Source organism: Nannospalax galili, unplaced genomic scaffold (assembly GCF_000622305.1).
Source record: "Nannospalax galili isolate Female #2095 unplaced genomic scaffold, S.galili_v1.0 scaffold187, whole genome shotgun sequence".
In the NCBI taxonomy this organism is placed as follows: domain Eukaryota; kingdom Metazoa; phylum Chordata; class Mammalia; order Rodentia; family Spalacidae; genus Nannospalax; species Nannospalax galili.
The window spans coordinates 310,913-316,912 of record NW_008357584.1 but is presented as its reverse complement, the minus strand read 5'-3'; the positions used below and the strand labels follow the sequence as shown (position 1 = coordinate 316,912).

General features: G+C 42.3%; 1 protein-coding gene across 1 annotated transcript in view; it reads right to left on the bottom strand.

Annotated features, from left to right (window-relative positions):
- Col28a1 (collagen type XXVIII alpha 1 chain) overlaps nucleotides 1–6,000 on the bottom strand; it is a 196,699-nt gene that overhangs the window by 115,972 nt on the left and 74,727 nt on the right. The window lies entirely within an intron of this gene.

Genomic DNA, 6,000 nt, shown 5'->3' with positions numbered 1-6,000 from the left:
AAAGCACTGACAAATTATACATAGCAGATCAAGAAACATGCCTTGGTAAGATTTATCTGAGAACAATCGGTCTTTGCCCAAGATTTATCTACATGACACACAGTAATTAAAAGTAACAGACTGGTGGATTTTTAACAGACATGCTTTGAGGCCTATAATAATTTGGTCAGAGGGACATAAAGGACAGTTTTTGCTCCTTGGCCTCCTAGGTTGACTAGTTCCAGGGGACTATGAGCATCTCTCAGAATGTCCTGTAATGGTGATGGGTCGCCTGTCCTCTTAAGCAAGGAGGCTGAGGAGACCCCACCAGATGGACTTGAACCAGTGTAATCTACAAAGATGTGGGTCAACACAGAGGAATCATTTCCTCCATGCTTCCAAGTGAAGCCAACCATGGTCGAGCAGGACCTTTGATTCATCTTCACATAGGTGGAACTGGTAAAAGAAAGGAGTCAGGGGCTCCTCCCAAGCCCATGTGACCCCTGAGGAACAGATCCTCAAATAACCTTAAGAGTAAAAATAAATTGGTTTATCTGGGCCAACTGTATGGCCTTAAACACCCAAAAGGAAACTATAACCAAAGATTAAAGGGGCCAATATAATTTTTAAGAGGCCATATGTATAGCTAAAGGCTACATAACAAGCAACAATGCCAGATAGGAGATACCTTCTTTTGAGTTATTGGCCAAGGTGGCTCAACGGACCCAAGACAGTAACCCACCATAGTGGGAAAATGAACTGAAGTCCCCTATCTTATCTAAAGGTATATTGACAACTGATTGCTCCTAGATGATGAACAGCTGACCTTCCTAAAACAAAGACCTCTAGATAGGCTGACTGGATTCACAAGATGGACAAGTAGTGGGGATTGGCTGGGGGTTCTGACAACACAGCAGTCAGTAGCAGGGATATCAGAGTATAAGGGCCCTGGGGGGGGGGAGGCTATGGGAGGGTGCCATCTGGGAAGTGGGTGTATAGTTGAATAAAATGGTTTGGGATGCTATGTGTGATATACACACATAAAAAAATCAACAAAGTTTTTAAAATGTATTATATTTGTGGAGGAAGCCTGGAAATTTATGTCATGTTAATAGAGGTGATAAAAATTACCATTGAAATCTACATGATGACTTTATAGACATACAGATGCCAAAGATCCAAGTGCAACCGATTATGACTAGTAATAATCAAATACATATAGATTAGAGATACATGTTACATCTCAGTGTTAGTAGCAAAAACGATGAGTCTTTCTGCAAGGAACAATATATTCTAAAATGAATGGAGATCTTTTTTAAAGGTTAAAAACTCATTCAATTTAATGTCTTACAGGGCTTATACTGAGTTCAGTATTGTATAACTGTGTTAATTCAACTGTGAACCTAGAAAGTTACAGCCACTTGTGAAAGAGATATACTCTTGCTCTGGAGTGTGTTACTGAATATGTTAAAGCTGTAATGAAATGCTTCTAATCACATAGTTATTAAAATTTTTTTAAATGATTAAAAAATAAAATAATATATGCATGAATGTCAAAAAAAGCAATATGTAATTTATGTAGAAAAACATTGGAAATCATAAAAACTCTGAAGGAATGATAAACACCAAAGTCATGGTGTGGTGGTTTGAATGAGAATGTCCCTCAAAGCCTCCAAGTATTTGACATTTTGTCCCCAGTTGGTGGTGCTGTTTTGGGAGGTCTTAGAAGGTGTGGCCATGCTGGAGGAAGCACATCACTGGGGGCAGGCTAGACAGTTCTTAAGCCTTGTGGGATCTTGAGTTGCACTCTGCTTCCTGTGCCTACTTGAAGATGTGTGTGCTCTGCTTTCTGCCCCAGCCACCTCCTGCCACCATGCCTCCCCACCATGACTGTTCCTGGAAGTGTAAGCACAAATAAACTCTTCCTTCTATAAGTTACAGTGTTTATATCACAGCAACAGAAAAGTAACTAATACACATGGTAATGATCTGACTGGGAGAGAAGGAGATTCCTGAAGACAGGCAGGGCCCTACTAGCTGTGTCTTCAATGCCCCTTTTAAAAAAATATCTAAGTTGGTAAAGCAAAATTCTAACAGGTCATAAAGCTGGAATGCATGGCCTGTGTCCTTGGTGTTATTAAAACACTAGAGAGTAATTTAAAATGTTTTTTTGTTTTTTTTTTTTTGTTTTTTTTAAGTGAGAGAAACCAGAAAAATTGGGATTTGGACTCAGGCAGTCTAACTGCTGATCCTTTACCTATTATAGATTGTCTCTTTAAATGGACAGAGAAATGACATAATATGTGTGTATACATGTACACATATGTATATTCTCTGTGTACATACACACATTGTGTTCCTCAGGGGCTCTGGTTCCTCCAAGGGGAGGGGTCTGCTGTGCAGAATGGACTGAGCACAGTGAGCTGCTGAAGGAGGGGCTTGTGGTGCCATCTTGGGACAGAAGTCTCCAGCAAAAATGCGAGAAGGGGCATTTACCGACCTGGGACAAGACTGCAGGCCCAAGAGGCATGGGTGAAAGTTAATGGAGACTATGGGTGGGCCACAGGAGCATCTGAAGGGGCAGGCTCTGAGCTACAGTGCAAGAGGGTTTGTCTCTGTATAAGTTCCCCCCTTTACCCCCTTCCTACCCGAGGGCATAAACCATAATAAATACACATAAAAATATATTATATGGTTTGTCTGATTGTACAAGAGACCCCAAGAGAACTCTGGTGACAAAATTGGCATAGTCCAGCTGGATAAACGAACCACAGCCTTGGGGATGTGGGTCTCTGAAAGCAGTGCTGTTCCCACTGCCTCTGTGGTGCGTCAGCTGGGCTCTGAGTCCCAAATCCAGGAGAGAAGCCAATCAAAACCCATATGCTTAATGAGGTTAGGGATAGTCACATGGGTTATAAAATGGAATATAAAATCTGTAACTAAAAAGAGGCTGGCCACACAGAAGCATCGGCCACAGCTATGTTGTAAATGAGGGGATATGTTGCGGGTATGTGAAGATTTGTTAAAGGTTATTCAGAGCCTAGAAAAACTTTTACCCCCAAATGGAGTGCCTAGAGAGGGAGCACAGCCACTTTGTAATAAAGATGTGACCCAGGCAGGGGAAGCTGAAAAGGCTAGGGACATCCTGGCAGACCCAGTTACAAAGCTGGAGAGAGAGAGAGAAAAGGTGGAACACTTTGACTTGTGTAAGGTCTAAGGACACAGAGGAAAAGACAGATAGTAGTAAAAAGAAAAAAAAAAAAAGATAACTGTGCTGTAGCTAGGAAATATTCCATGCTAGAACTATTAAAACTAAGGAAAACTTACAAGCAAGCAGAGAGCCCCTGGCCTCATGGCTTGTGAAAGTATGGGACATGGGAGCAAATGACATCAGCCCAAGTCCTTCAGAAGCTTCACAGCTGAGTTATATAATGACCCATCTGTCCTTGCAATATAGGCTGTTCAACCTAGGCCATTACAGGGAGGGATCAGTCCTTAATGGGATGGCTGGTTGAAGGCATTAAAGATACATGGTCGTCACCAAGGGAGACTAACATGATTAGCAGGGGCTGGAGGTCTATAAAGGAAGGACAGGCATTACTGAGAGAACTAGCTATGAGAAAAGCAGTATATGATGTCCAGTTCACTGGGCCAGATAAGACTGTGTTTACCAGAGATATAAAGGAAAAGTTAATTCAACTGGGACCTCGAGAGTGGTATGGGGATTTAATTGTTTTACTAAGCCCTTTGATGGGACAAAATCTTTGAAAAGTGAGACAGGCTTTGGCAAATCTAAATGATTCTGACCACCATGTAAAACATGTTTGTAAAATAACAGAGCACTCTATAAGAGGTATAAAAAAGACCAGGCAGAAGAAATGGTCCGCTTGGGTTATTGGAAGACAAATGTGGCAAGACTTATGTAAGCCCAAATCCCCAGAGAAAAAAATTGATAGAAAACCAAATTCAGTACTAAAGCATTTCTGGAAGGTTTTAAAACCAGAAGAACAGTTTACAAAGGACATTCGAAGGATAAAAATGGTACAAGGGGTGGTTAAGAATTAAACAAGATGCATTTCTCTTCTGATAAAGGCTATACTAGGGGTGGAAGCAGGTTTTCCCGCCATGTTCTCCCCCAGCAACCTGGTGTGGTCAATGGGAAGATAACAGATATGGCTACAGTCAGGAGGCAGACCCAGGGCCTCCCTGACTCAGGGAACCAACAAGTGCAGTGGGGAAAGGAGAAGCCCCCTGCCTCTTTAGCCCAGTGCAGGGTCAGGCAACTGGAGCCAACACCTGTAAGTGTATCAAAAATAAAAGAATACAAAGAGACTCCATGTAAAATCCCCCAAGTGTGAAATGACTCCAAAGGGATAACTAAAAATGGTAAAGAGCTAACCAAATTAATGCCTCATACCCATGCTGGTACCTAACAAGGATCTATGGAGAAAACAGTTAATACAAATGGACAAAACCTTTCCATGCTTTGTGAAACCTTATCTATGATTGATTTAATATATGTTAACCTTCCTTTAAAAGTTTTACAGATGTGAAACCCATTTGAAAGATACCTGAAGAAGCAAAGGCCAGCTATAGCTATAAGATTCTTGGGAGTTTTATGGTTGGGTAAGATAAAGACAGAGACTCCCAAACTATACAACTGCTAAGAAAATCTACAGTGCTAGGGGTTGGTGGCCCCCTATGAGCTGTTGGTCAGAGAGATCCTAGAGGTCCTCCAATTCACCAAGGCTATTGCCATTAATGTCAGTTGTACACTTGAAAAGTTGGTAAGTCCATATTGCTGAAGACACTGCATGTTGTGAGCACGGGAGAAGAAGAGATGGAACCGAGACTAAGCCAAAAAACTCTATGCCACTGGATGGATGACGTTCATTTTGCCAGAAGGTGCTATGCAGATGGTTGGGGAAGAAAGGATCCCCTATGATTCTACTCAAAAATGGACCCCGCATGCTGCACACAATGGACATGCCAAGCAATACCTACAAGTGCAATAATGGCTCAACCAACATACTACAACTGACAGATTTCTAATTGGATAAGGCCTGCTCCTGGGGGTGGAACACACACATCTAATGCTATAGACCAGGCCAACGCCTTGTGTTGAGAAAGGTTACAGGCCCTAGTGGAGAAGCCATCACAAGTATACTGTATAATGAATATAGTACACCTACTGGGATATCTTCTAGGCATTTGTATTTGCATTCATGTTTGTTTAAATGTGGCTATTTCCTTCCATTTGTCTTTATAGTAGAAGAAACACCACTGAGATAGATCAATGGCCATGGCTTAAAGACAAATAATGGGGAGGCCCAAGAAGTCACTATCTCACCATGATACGAGAGATTGCCCTACACCTGTCACCTTTGCCAAGGCTCAGAGATCTTAGCGGAAGATTGGCAGAAAGATTGTAAAAGCAGAAGAAAGGGGTGGAGTGTGTTCCCCAGGGGCTCTGGTTCCTCCAAGGGGTGGGGCCTGCTGCAGAGAATGGACTAAGCAGAGTGAGCCGCTGAAGGAGGGGCTTGTGGCGCCATCCTGGGATGGAAGCCACAAGCAGAAAAAAAAAAAAAAATTGCGCAGTGGCAGGTGTGGAGAGAAAGATGGCCCAGTGTCTCACCCGCGTAGCCGCAAAAAGGGGCATTTACCAACCTGGGATGAGACTGCGGGCCCAAGAGGCATGGGCAAAAGTTAACGGAGACTAGGGGCAGGCTGTGGGAGCATCTGAAGGGGCAGGCTCTGAGCTGTGGTGCAAGAGGATTTGTCTCTGTGTAAGCTCCTCCATTTACCCCCTTCCTACCCAAGGGCCTAAACCATAATAAATACACATAAAAATATATTATATGGTTTGTCTGATCATGCAAGAGACCCCAAGAGAACTCTGGTGACAAAACACATATATCATAATTAGCTTAGCGTATTATATATCAGACCAAAACCATGAAGAAAATGACAGCTTTTATTACTATGCAATTATCTTTTGTGATTACATCTTCACATATATAA